At 40.1% G+C, this 13,762-nt stretch overlaps 1 pseudogene; it reads left to right on the top strand.

The window, feature by feature from the left end:
* Nucleotides 1-5,795: 5,795 nt before the first annotated feature.
* Nucleotides 5,796-12,580, top strand: LOC119258168 (dihydrolipoyllysine-residue succinyltransferase component of 2-oxoglutarate dehydrogenase complex, mitochondrial-like; annotated as a pseudogene).
* The last annotated feature ends 1,182 nt before the right edge of the window (nucleotides 12,581-13,762 follow it).

Here is a 13,762-nt window from a genome sequence, read left to right as displayed (position 1 = left end):
AGCAGTGTGCTTCGGTTGATCTGCCTGTTCTGTTCCCCACTCTATCTCTGGTGAATCCTCTCACCCTCTGCACCTCTGGCCTATGCCCCAGTTCTTGTATGCATAAATAAATAAGTCTTAGAAAAAAAAAAACAACACAAAAAACACTTGTTCTAGTGTCCGTTACACTTCTAAGTTCAAAATGTCTACAGGCTCCATCTATACCAATTTTACAGCATCTAGAGGCCAAGACAGTTAGGCACAAGGAAAGGGTGTACAGACATACCACATGGAGACTCAGACAGTTTTCATAGCTATGCCAAGTGGAATATTTTGCACTACTGCAGTTTTTTCTCCACAGTTCAGGGGAAAAAAAAAAAAAACAACTCAAGCTCAAAAATAAATAAATAAATAAATAAATAAATAAATAAATAAATGTAGTGTTTCTGGCAGAAATCACAGTTTCCATTTGTCATCCTGCAAACCTAAGACTTTGGAAAACAGGTTAAGTTTAGTTAGAGTAATTACAAAAGGGTTACATGCTTTTGTTTATCACTTTAGGGTTGCTAATATTCAAGTCTTCATATTAGAAGTCAATCCTGGGGTATACTACACAGCAGCTGAAAGAGCAAAATCAACAGTTAATTTTTTTTTTTTTGTGCACAGCGTTCAATCTGTCACTGTTCAGGTTGTTCATCTCCTGAACTGGAGGCTCGAAGTTGAATCTTCCCCTCTTGGCCATATCAGGGCTTAATCAATCAGGATGGCAACCATCATTCTATAGCTTTTTGACCTGGGGAAACACAAGCAAACCCTTGTTCCCATGTGAGTAATTCTCCCTTTTTCCATTAGTTTGTCATTTCATCTTTCTACCATACTGGTTGTTTTGTAACAACTGTCTCTGAATGCCAATGATTTTCAGCAACAGCAGAAAAACTGTCAGCCCATAAATTGAAAAAATTAAGAGTAATAAGTGCTTGATCAATCTGTGCAGCAGTGGAATCTCTCCCCCTGTTTTGTTTTGGCAATTCTGTTTGAGAGTGAGCTAGGTTCACATGTTCAATAATAACTTGATGGATAGGGCTACAAGGGATACCGGTAACTGTATATAATGGGCCAGTCTTGAAGAGAGCATGCAAGATGTTGAAAAATATATGAAGGGCCATTGTCTGTTTTGATGGAATGAGGGATTCCCAGCAAACAGGAAAGTAGCTGTGAAATTACATGTTTGGCAGTTTCTCCCGAAGATGGAGTGGCCCAGAGGAATCCAGAATATGTGTCCACAGTGACATGAACATAAGCTAATCCACCAAAAGCTGGGATGTGAGTTACATCCATCTGCCATAGCTCATTGGATTGAAGGCCTCTGGGATTTACACTGAAATGAAATGGGAGAGTCACTAGGGGAAAGCAGGATGGACGCTGTTGGACAATGGACTTTGCTTGAGACTTAGTTAATGCAATTTTTTTTCAAAGACCATTGGTATTAACATGAGTAAGTTCATGCCAGCATTGATCACCAGCAAGTACAGGAGCAACCAAATGATCTGCCTGGGTGTTACCATGTATTAATGGGCCAGGCAGGAGAGAATGGTAGTATCTAATGTGAGTGATACAAATTTGTGAAGTATGGCAATGTAGTGATTTCTAGATGTCTGAAAGTATGGTGTTAATAGGAGAATCTTGGGCATGGATGTGTACAGTTTCCAGAACATGAAAAGTACAACTAACCTAACATACTGTGAATCAGTGACAATATTAAGGGTTTGTGATTCATCAGTTAGGAACATCCAAATAGCATAAAATTCTTCCTGTTGAGCTGAGCAGTAAGGGTAGTTGACCATTAGCTGTGTGGGCCCCCAATAGGCTGCATTACCATGATCACTGTTATCTGTAAAATATGTGACTGCATCTGGCAAAGAAACAACAGAAACTTTTCTTGGCAGACCTATGAAGTGGATTTTAAAAAGTTAAACAATTTTGAAGACTGGTAGTGATTATTCAAGATCCCCAGATAGAGAGACCAATTTTCCATTCAAGATTTTCACCGAAGGAATTGTCAATGTATTTTTGTTATAAGGGCAAAACAAGGTGGTCAGGATTTTGACCAAATGGAGTTGGAAGACATTTGCACCCTTTCAACATCACCTGTCCAGTTTTATCCAAGTAAGTTAATAATAACTTAGTTTGTGCATTGGGCAAAAAAATCCATTCAATCCATCCTTTGCCTTGGATTAAAAGAGTAGGAGAATGTTTACTGGGGAAAATTAAAAGTTCCACGGTAGAAACAGGAAGGATACACTGCAATTGAGCCTTATGGATATGTCCTTGTATCCATTTGAGTCCCTTTGCCACCTCAGGAATAAGAGTAGGAGGATTGTGTGATGCTGTATCTCCTTTAAGAGTGTCAAATAAATAATTCAATGCATAGGTAGGAATGCCCAAGGAAGGGCAAAGCCAATTAATATCCTCAAGAAATTTTTGAAAGTCAGTTAACATTTTTAACTCATTTCTTCTAATTTGTACTTTTTGTGAAAGATTGTCCATAATTTTTGTACCTATATAGAGATAGGGGGACTTATGCTGAATCTTATCTGGCACAATATGCAAGCCTGCAAAGGACAAATATTTCCGAGCCTTTAGGAAAAGTACATCCAGCTCTTGACTAGTGGCAGTAGCCATGAGGATGTCATCCATATAGTGACTGATACAGGCTTTAGGAAAATTAAAACTTAGGGGGGCATAGAACCTCACCAACAAACATTTGATAGACTATTGGACAATTTAACATCCCCTGGGGTAATACCTTTCACTGATATCTTTCATAAGGAGGTATCATATTAATAGTTAGGATGGATGATATAAATTTTTCACGGTCTTTTAGAATTAATGGGACTATGAAAAAACAGTCTTTGAGATCAATTATCTGCAAATACCAATACCAGGGATCTTGGTGGTGGGTGCAGGGAGCCCTGGCTGTAAGCCACCCATTGGTTAGGTGACCTCATTGACCTGATGAAGATCAGTCAGCATTCTACATTTTCCTGATTTCCTGTTTTTATTACAAAAACAGGTGAATTCCATGGACTTACTGAGGGTTCTATATGTCCCAATGGAAGTTGTTCTTGTATTAACTGTTTTCATGTGTCCAACTTTTTTATATATAGGGACCACTGTTCTACCCATATAGATTTTTCGGTCAGCCACATAAGTGGAATGGGTAGTGGACATATTGCAACAGCCCCTTATGACAAATTGGAAACCCCAAGTTCCAGCAACCCTCCTTAGGTTCAATTTCTAAAGATCATGGGTTTCCTTGTTCATTTTTCCCTAGTTCTTTTAAGGCATTATAGTCCATGTCCAGCATAATTCATTTGGCCTGGAGTGAAACTGAAGGAATGTGTGTGAACACTCCCCGTTGTGTAAGTCTCAGCCCCACAAATTAAAGGCAATGTCAAAAACCAAAAGCTGAAAGAAGCCCTGCTGACCTTCAGGACACTGATCTGTGAGGATGTTAGAGCTCTGCAATGCAGAGATAACACACCCCACAATGGAAACCAACATGTCAGTCTCTTGGAGGGGCCAGAAGAAAGGCCAGACTTTTTTTTTGAAATTATAGAAACATCTGTCCCTGTATCTTACCTTGTATAATAAGATCACATTCTGTGTGCTGAGGCTGAAGGACCGCATTATACCAGATTTGAGTGGTAATGCAGCCGAATCCTCCTGTCCTTTGGTGTGGTAAGGAATTGACTTTAATTTAAGGCAAGAACAATAGTTATGCTATTCTTTCTCCTGCAATAACTGGAAGGGATAAGTACTAGAGGCCATAAGTACTAGAGGCCATAGACCCCAGTAGGAAGTTTAACTATATCTTCTGCAAGGGCGAGCAGTCGATTCTCAGATATACTTAGGTCAACTACTACACTTTCTGCAGTGACTGAAACAAGGTCTGTGATCAATTTGAACCTTAATTCTGAAGAATTTGTACAAGCTACAAGATTCCCTGCATTGTAACTGAAGGGCCTGAGGCTGGGCCCATTTTCCTGCAAATATCTGTTGCAGACCCAAGATATTGACCTTGATTATTAAATTTAGAACAACAATCACACTTCCATTGTTTTCCTTTTGGACAGAGAGGACACGTTCCAGGTGTTGACCCAGTCCTTGCAACACTGTCAGGTTCCTGTTCGGTCCTTTGGAATTGCCTCGAGAACGACAATCCTGCTTTAAATGCCCCGGTTTTCCACAATTATAACTATTACCCTTGATTTGGTTTGTGTTCAAATTTTTGAAGGCAGATGCAAGAAGGTTAGCATTGTATGAATGAGATCCAATATCTTGACATGTTTTTATATAATCTTCCAATATTCCATTAGCAGGCTTGACCAGCCACAGGGCCTTTTGACAGTCTTCATTAGCATTGTCAAAGGCTAACATTTTTAAAAGAAGATCTCGCAATCCTGGCATGACAATGGTCTTAGCAAGATTTTGTTTTAATCTGGCTATGAATTCTATGTATGGTTCAGTAGGACCATGTTTAATCTGTAAAAAGAAGGGGTGACCTCCCGGGAAGGGGAGATCTTATCCCATGTCTTAAGGCAGCAGACTCGAACTTGAGACACATCTATCACCATATTGTAGCTGTGCTTGGACTCCATTCCAACTCCCCATCCTAACAATTGTTCTTCTGTAATGGTCACAGAGGGCTGAGCAGCATCATTGCAGACAGCCTGCTGCCAGGCTTCATCTGCCCACCATGTTCTGAACTGCAGCAATAATACAGGTGACAGACAGGTTCTGGCCAGCAGACCCCAAGCCTAAGGGATAAAGTTTTCTGCTTGAGCCATTCCATCCAGCACCCCCATATTGTACGGAGAACTGGTACCATGCTGACTGACAGCCTGTTTGAATTATTTTAAAGTTTTCAAAGAGATAGCATGGTAATCACACTGAACTTCTTCAGGAATTTGTGGATGTAACCCTGGTCCAAACAGTGCAATAATGACTGGATTGAGATATACCTCAAGATCACCATCTTGTCTAGCTACTCTAATGTTATTCATCATACCCATAACTTTCTTAGGAACAAAGGCCTGTAAAGGGGTCACATTTTTTTTTTTTCAAATAAGATGTAGGGGCTGGTGGAGTCTCCTTATCTTAATCTTTGTACAGGGTGATCAAGCAAAGGGGGCAGCGGCCAGATTTCTTTTATCCCCCTACATTTCTTATGTTTACAGTCTTTCAAACTCTGTTTTTTTTTTTTTTTTCCTCTTGGGGATCCTCCCCTTCTGACTCGCTGCCTTTTTCACTCTCACTATACACCTGTCTCCCGCACCGTTCCCCACAGCAGTGAAGTTCAGTCAGTCTGCCTGTTCTGCTTCCCACTGTGTCTCTGGTGAATCCTCTCAGCCACAGCCTCTCTGACCTGCCTGCCAGCTCTTATATGGGTGTGTCCTCCTCTCCCTGCAAAGGTTTTAACACCAGGGAAATCAAATTACACAATGACCAAACTGATAGAGGAATAGTCTCTCCTTGGCGGTGAGCAACCCACAAACACTTCACCATCTGTCCGCATTGTTTTAGATCCACCGTCCTTTGTTAAGGGAAGCAGTGACAGTGAGCTTCTACAAAGCAAAAAATCTCCTGGAAGGTGGATATAGGTACTTTGACTCCTGAACATTTAAGTAAAATTTGAAGGAGCTTAATATACTCAGATTTCTTATTTTCACTTAAATTATTACCCATTTTTTAAAGAGAAAGGAACATTACAACTGAGAACAGATTTTTACCACTTTATTGCATATTCTGGGTCTATGGGGCCTAAGTCTGGTTTGGAAGAAAAAAAAGATAGGTAAGATTCAATTGAAAATGTCATAGACTTTAGGTCTGCGGTCCTTTTACCAGGCTACTTAAAAAAAATGATAATAAAGATTTATTTATTTATGCATACAAGAGCTAGGGTGTAGGGTAGAAGGGGGTGGGGTGAGAAGATACACCAGAGACAGAGTGGCAGAACAGGCAGATTGACTCAAATGCACTGCTGAGGGGAGCAGTGGGGCAGGTAGGAGAGGTCTGCTGCACCATGTGGTTACAATACAATGATACATTCTCTTATTTCTTAGTATTCAGCATTATTCTGGCACACATTCAATGCCAAGGTTCTGTGTTATCAACTTGTTCTGTTCTCTATTCTAAATTTGTTTCTTTCTCAGGCTTAGCTTTGCTGATTCAAGGAAGGACATCATTTTCTACACCATGGGCCAGTTTTTCTGGCCCATGCTGACCAGCGTTCCAGTCATGACCTCAATGACCCTCTTATCTCAGCACTGCAGGTTCCAGGGGTCTCCAACATCTCCCCTGAATCTTAAATAATGTATTATAAAATTGTATTTATAGGGGCCTCCCTGGTGGCACAGGAGGTAAGACCCAGAATTATGAATCTATCTTCAGCCATTGCAGCACAAGTTTGATTTCTGGCCAGGGAGGTGACCCACAAGGCACAGCAGACCTCTCTTGACTCACCTGCTGCTCCCCTCAGCACTGTATTTAAGTGAATGCACCTGTTCTATTCCCCTCTCTGTCTCTGGTGGATCATCTCATCCCGCACACCTCTGGCCTGTACCCCAACTCCTGTATGAATAAATAAATAAATCTGTAAAAAATAAATAAAATTATACATATACATATTTAATTTACATGTGGCCAATTAGTACATACCCAATAATGATCTCCGTAAAGATTTTAGATTGGAATAACAATTGGCACATATCTACAATTAAAAACAAAGTCTTCTAAAGGAAATATAATGAGGAAATAAAAGATATAAATATATGGGGCTGTTTATCCCTTCTTGGAGGCATATATATATATATATATATATATATAATATCATGGTTCATACTTAGTGCCAAATTGTGTCTTTCTCTGGCAGCATAGTTTAAAATTACTGCCAGATGGCCAGCAACTATGATATAATATCACACTACTAATGTTTCCAGGTGACTTTCCATATAATTTCTACTTTTTGATTTGCCACAGTAGTATGCTATTCAGGTTTTGGAGTTCACTGACTGGGAACTCATTGGTTTTCCTAGTGATTTTTAAACTACTAAGATGTAATAAGAACTGGCAAACAATGTGCTATTTCTCTCTTCAGTACTTCTCTCATGCTATTTCCATTGCTTGAAATATCTTATTTTCTCTTTTTACATCTAAATATTACTTGTTTGTATTTTAAAATAAGACCAAGTATCATTTACAATGGGAAAAGCATTTACAAATATTTTTTTCAGCTTGTATTACATTGAATGTAATACTTGGTCTACTTTATATCTCCTGTACTATAGTGTAAATGTCTTTAGTAAAGCCGATGTACCAAAGACATATATTTACCTTCCAATTATTTATTTAATAAACAAATTGATATTTCAATTTGCACTAGGGGTATACCTGTAGTTATATTTAACATGCATTGTTTTGTTTGTGTATAAATAACTATAAGTGTTGAGAATAAGCAAATAAGACAAGAAAAAGCTAAAAAGAAGTTATCTCTAAAAAACTATATATAACTACTTTTCAAATATTTTAATTCATTTATGCTATTGAGGAAATACAAATTAACTTTGTAAAAAGGTCAGCTAAAAAGGTCAGCTATCTAAAACTATGATTGATTGTAAACAAAAGTGCAGAACAATGAATTTTTGACTCCTTATTTTGTGCACACACACTTTACTTATAATAAAATATAAAATTAACAGTATAACTCTGGAAAATTTAATATTGAATATATAAATTCTGTTTTTTTAAGATTAATTCATTTATTTATACAAGCACTGGGTAAAGTCAGAAGCGCAGGAGGGTGAGAGAATTCACCAGAGCCAGAGCAGGGAACAGAACAGGCAGACTGACCAAATACACTGCTGAGGGGAGCAGCGGGTGGCAGGAGAGGTCTGCGCGCCATGTGGGACCCTTGCCTTGCAGCCAGGGATCGAACCGGGCTGCACAGGCTGCGGGCTGCTTCGCAACCCAGCGCTCTACCTCTGGGCCACCGGGGAGGCCCTGAATATATAAATTCTTTTGTAGCAACATACATTGCAATTTGCCTTAGCGTGGGAAAAAATACTTATGTCTTTTATTCTCCGTATCTCTTTGTGACTCCTTATCTGACTAACAATTTAGAAAGCAGAGGCTAATGTGATTCACTATTTCTCATATCCTAGTAAAAAAAATGATGAAAATTGGGGGCCTCCCTGGTAGCACAGGAGTTAAAATTTCATCACTATCAAGGTATCGCCAGCCACTGCAGAATGAGTTGGATCCCTGGCCAGGGAACTAAAAACATGGCACAGCAGACCTCCCTTGTCTCACCCACTGCTCCCCTCACCAGTGTATTTCATTAGATCTGCCTGTTCTGCTCCTCACTCCATTTCTGGTGAACCCTCTCACCCCCCCACACACACCTCTGGCCTACACCCCAGTTCTTGTACGCATAAATAAATAAGATAAATATTTAAAAAGTAAAATAAGAATAAAATGATTGAAATAAAAGAAATTATACCAACCAAAGGACAAATTTTTATAATTCACTCCAAGTATGAATAACATAAACAAAATGAATGCAAAGTATAGCTTAACATTTGTATCCATGAAACTGTAATATAAATCTAGTAAGTGAATGCTTCAACACTTGCAAATATGTCATGTGCCAATTTCACTTTTCTATAGATTTATATATATGTGTGTGTGTGTGTGTGTAATTTTATAGTATTATTCTATATTGTGTGCATCATTTATTTAGCACATTTATTTTGAGATCCTCCATATTGTGGTCTGCATCTATATTCATTAATTCTTAATCTACAGACATTCTTTCATAATTTCTTTGTTTATTAAGCCAATGCTAAGCATTTGTATTATTTGCAATTATTGCCTATTGCAGATACATTTTATGAAATATTTGCATTTGTTGGGAAAAGAAATTTCTCTTTTCTCATGTAAATAAAAAGGGATGGGAAGACTGAATCATATGTGAAAGTATGATAATATTTTAAGACACCAGACACCATAATGGTATTTTCTAAAATGTTTGTACAACTTCATTCCTATTAGAAATAGATGAGAGATTCAATTCCTCTACATTCTCACCAACATGTGGCATGATCAAGCCTTTGGATATGAACATTTCTAATAGTCTCTACTGGTAAATCATTGTATTTTTATTTTCTCTAAGAATGATTTATTTATGCATGCAAAAGCTGGGGTGTAGGCCAGAGGTGCAAGGGGTGAGAGGATTCACCAGAGACAGAGTTGGGGACAGAACAGGCGAATTGACTGAAATACACTGCTGAGGGGAGCAGCAGGCAAGAAAAGAGAGGTCTGCTGTGCCATGTGTGTCACCTCCCTGGCTGAGTACTGAACTCGGGCTGCAGTGACTGCAAATTGCTTCATAGTGCTGAAGCTTAACCCTTTGAACCACCAGTGAGGCCCCTCATTGTGTTTTTAATTTGCACTTTCATTACGACTTGTGGTATTTAAAATGTTATGTTTTTGGCCTCCCCGGTGGCGCAGCGGTTGAGCGCTGGGTTGTGAAGCTGCCCGCGGCCTCTGTGGCGCCAGTTCGATCCCTGGCTGCTCCCCAGCCACTGGTGGAGGGTCCCGCATGGCGCGCAGACCTCTCCTGCTGCCCGCTGCTTCCCGCAGCAGTGTACTTTAATCCTTCTGCCTGCTCTGCTCCCCGCTCTGGCTCTGGTGAATTCTCTCACCCTCCCGTGCTTCTGAATGTACCCAGTGCTTGTATAAACAAACAAACAAACAAATAAATAAATAAAAACATGCCTCTATTAAAAAAAATGAAAAAAATAAAAATAAATACAAATGTTATGTTCTTATTTGTCATTGGTGTAGCATTTTTTTTTTTTTTAAGATTATTTATTTATACAAGCACTGGGTACAGTGCGAAGCGCTGGAGGGTGAGAGAATTCACCAAAGACAGAGCGGGGAGCAGAACAGGCAGAAGGACCGAAGTACACTGCTGAGGGGAGCTGCAGGCGGCAGGAGAGATCTGCACACCATGTGATACCCTCTCCAGCGGCGGGGATCGAACTGGCGCTGCAGAGGCTGCGGGCAGCTTTGCAACCCAGTGTGAAACTGCTGCACCACCGGGGAGTCCCTGGTATAGCATATTTGAATCAATATTTATACATGTTGTCTAACTTGTGTAAATGAGATGTATGATTTACTTTGTGTACTTACAAACTAAATTTACAAAATTATTTATATGTTGTGAGTAAAACTTTTTATCAGAGATATGCTTTGAAATATTTCATCCTACCCTGGGCTTGTCATTTTTCATTTTCTTAAGTGTCTTGAAAATGTCATAAGGGCCTCCTCACCCGTGGCACAGCGGTTGAGCCCTAGGTTGCGAAGCTGTGCCCACAGCCTCTGCAGCACCGGTTCGATCCCCGGCCGCTCCCGGGACACGGGAGGAGGGTCCCACATGGCGTGCAGACCTTTCCTGCTGCCCGCTGGTCCCCTCAGCAGTGTACTTAGGTCCTTCTGCCTGCTCTGCTCCCCGCTCTAGCTCTGGTGAATTCTCTCACCCTCCTGCGCTTCTGACTGTACCCGGTGCTTGTATAAATAAATTAATCAAATAAATAAATGCATAAATAAATAAATAAATAAATATTTTAAAAAAGAAAATGACATAATTTGTTTTCTTGCTTTCAATTATATTATTATTATTTTTAAAATTTAGATTTATTTATTTATTTATTTATACAAGCGCTGGGCACAGTCAGAAGCACGGGAGGGTGAGAGAATTCACCAGAGCCAGAGAGGGGAGCAGAACAGGCAGACTGATCAAATACACTGCTGTGGGGAGCAGCGGGAGGCCAGAGAGGTCTTCACGCCATGTGGTACCCTTGCCCAGCGGCCCGGGATCGAAACGGCACTGCAGAGACTGAGGGCAGCTTCGCAACCCAGCTCTCAACCACTGTGCCACCAGGGGAGGCCCCCAATTATATTATTTAATAATCTTTAAATACTTAAAATATTGCATTTACAGAAAAATTGCAAATTCAATACATCTTCTATAATTTTTTTCAACCAGTTTTCCTTACTTTTAAAATTGTGCATTATTATTGTACATTTTTTTACAATTAATGAACCAATATTGGTACATTATAATTGAGTGTAGTGCATATCCTATTCACATTTCCTTCTTTTTATTTAATATCTTGTTTCTGTTTTAATTACATCCAAAATACTATGTTATATTCAGTTGTCTTGTCTCCTCAGGATTGTATCTTTTAGCTTTGAGAATTCCTCACACATTGCTTAACCTTTTATGACCTTCAAATTTTGATGCAAAAATACTGTCAGGTTACCCTCACAACTGGATGATTGTCATTAACAACGGCAGTATCTTCACTGTCTGTTTCTTCAGAAATACAGCTGTGCACACGAATGAAGCAGTTATTGCAAAACCCCAGCATTTTCAGAATCTGGCCCAAGGTGAAATGTCAGTTGGGAGAAAGCTGTTGGAGACAAAGTTGCAGAAGATGAAGTGGTTTGCAAGAGTGAACCTGACAAGGCATCTTTATAGGTCCCCTCACCTGCAAATGGTGTGATTGAAGTTCTTATGTACCTGATATAAGAAAAGTAGAAGGAGGCACTCCTCATTCACACTCAGGAAAAATGGTGCTGCTCCTGATAAGGCCAATCCATCCTAAGCTCATGCTGCTGCACCCCCAAAAGCAGAGCCTGCAGCATCAGTATTTCCTCCAGCCCCTGCAGTATCCATACTGACTTAGATACCACCTGTGCCCTCCCTCACAACCCCCTGCTGGAAAATTGGTATCTGCAGTAAAAACTACTGCTGCCTGTCCTATAACTGAGCCAGGAGTTGGCAAGGAACATTTAGAGAAATTGAACAGGATGCGGCAGCAAATTGCTCAGTGTCTGAAAGAAGCCCAGAATGTGTGTGCAGTGCTTACTACTTCGAGTGAAATTGACTTGAATAACATCCAGGAGATGACAGTTTGGCACAAAGATGATTTCCTAAAGAAACAGAACCTCAAACGAGGCTTCATCTCAGCATTTTTCAGGCCTTGACATATGCCTTGCAGGAGCAGCCTGTTGTAAATGCTATGATTGATTACACAACCAAAGAGGTGGTGTATAGGGATTATATTGATATCAGTGTTGTGGTGGCCACCCCAAGGGTTCTGGTGGTTTTTGTCACTAGGAATGTAGAAGTTATGAATCATACACATCTCCTCTTTTGGGAGGAAAGACCCAAAAGAATGAACTTGTCATTGAAAATATAGATAGTGGTATTTTCACCATTAGCAAAGAATTTTTCAGCTCTCTCTGTAACATGCATTATCAAACCCCTGGACCCTTGTCCAGTCTGTCATCTTGCATATGCATGGCATCTTTGACAGGCTATGGGAGGCAACATGTAGGTGTGACACATGATGTATGTGGCAATGACCTGTGATCAGCCACTGATCATCAGCAAAGAGGAGAAACTGTGACATTTCTCTGCAAAATCCAGATGACCTTAGAGGACAACAGAGGTCTCCTGTTTGACCTTTAGAAGGAAGCCACAAGCCCTACATATTAACCATGTATTATTAGCTAAAAAAAGTTTTCTCCCTGCCCCTTCATGGGTCAGGGTTAGCTTGGTAATAGATAGATATATTCTGTTGTTCCAAAGTGAATTTAACCAACCAAATCATGCCTTTGACTCTCTGAATCAAGAGAATTGTCTTCATATGAAGTAGTTTTATTCAAGATATTCGTCAAGGGAGTCTGGAGAGCCACCCCGCAACAATATCTCCCTTGTTGGCCTTCTGGAATATAATTCCTTCATGAAAATACAACTCTTATAACTCAGCTTGACTGTGTGGAAGCAAGCAAAAGACCCAGTTTGGTTGGTTACAAATTTGGGTGCTACTCAGAGATCTCCTTAGTTTGGAGCTCAGGGGCTTCCTGATTTGCTAGCAGAGACTCCACTCAGTCATAGCAGCTGCTTGAGCTCCTTTGTGTAACTCTCTCACCTCCAAATGTAAAAATGTTTATTAAGATTATGCATTTCTCATAGCAATGTATCTATTGGCATAAACACAATAAGATTCTATTTTTAAATACTCTATGATAGAACAATAGAAGATTGACTCTTTGACTTCAGTTTTATATTGGAATCCAGAGTGCCTTCAGGAACATACCTCAAGATGACAATCTTACCTCTTTCAATAAGCACAGGCCAGGGAACTGGGTGGAAGCAAGGAAGGCTGTGTTGCAGAAAGAGAAAGCAGATTCCCCCTGAGATTGTACCTTATAAACAAGAACAGAGCAGAACCCCGGCCAGCCCTCCAGCTCTCCATCATTGCCTCATGCCAAGAAGAATCATTTTTGCAGTCACACATGGTTTCAGCTGCTGGGAACCATTCTAGCTTATTATTTTGATTTAGTGTAGATTCTAGCACATTGCGACAGTGGAACAGAGCATGGTCTCAACCAGGCCTGGAGCCACGTAGAGACTGGGGTGAGGGAGGTTTCCCTTGGACTAACTCAGATTAACTTTAGCTTTTAAATATTATATTGGTATAAATATATGGACTGATGAAGAAGCTGTGTTCATTTCTGCATTATGGACCTTAAGGAGTCAGGACTTAGTTCATACTCTGCAGAACATAGATCTGGGGGAGGCTGGGATGTGGTGGGAACAGCCCCAAGACATTAGTACACAGTGGGGAAATGTATGATGTCATCTCTA

Source organism: Talpa occidentalis, unplaced genomic scaffold, assembly GCF_014898055.3.
Source record: "Talpa occidentalis isolate TD23 unplaced genomic scaffold, MPIMG_talOcc4v2.1 talOcc4.4, whole genome shotgun sequence".
Taxonomy (NCBI): Eukaryota; Metazoa; Chordata; class Mammalia; order Eulipotyphla; family Talpidae; genus Talpa; species Talpa occidentalis.
This window is presented reverse-complemented; position numbering and strand designations above follow the sequence as displayed.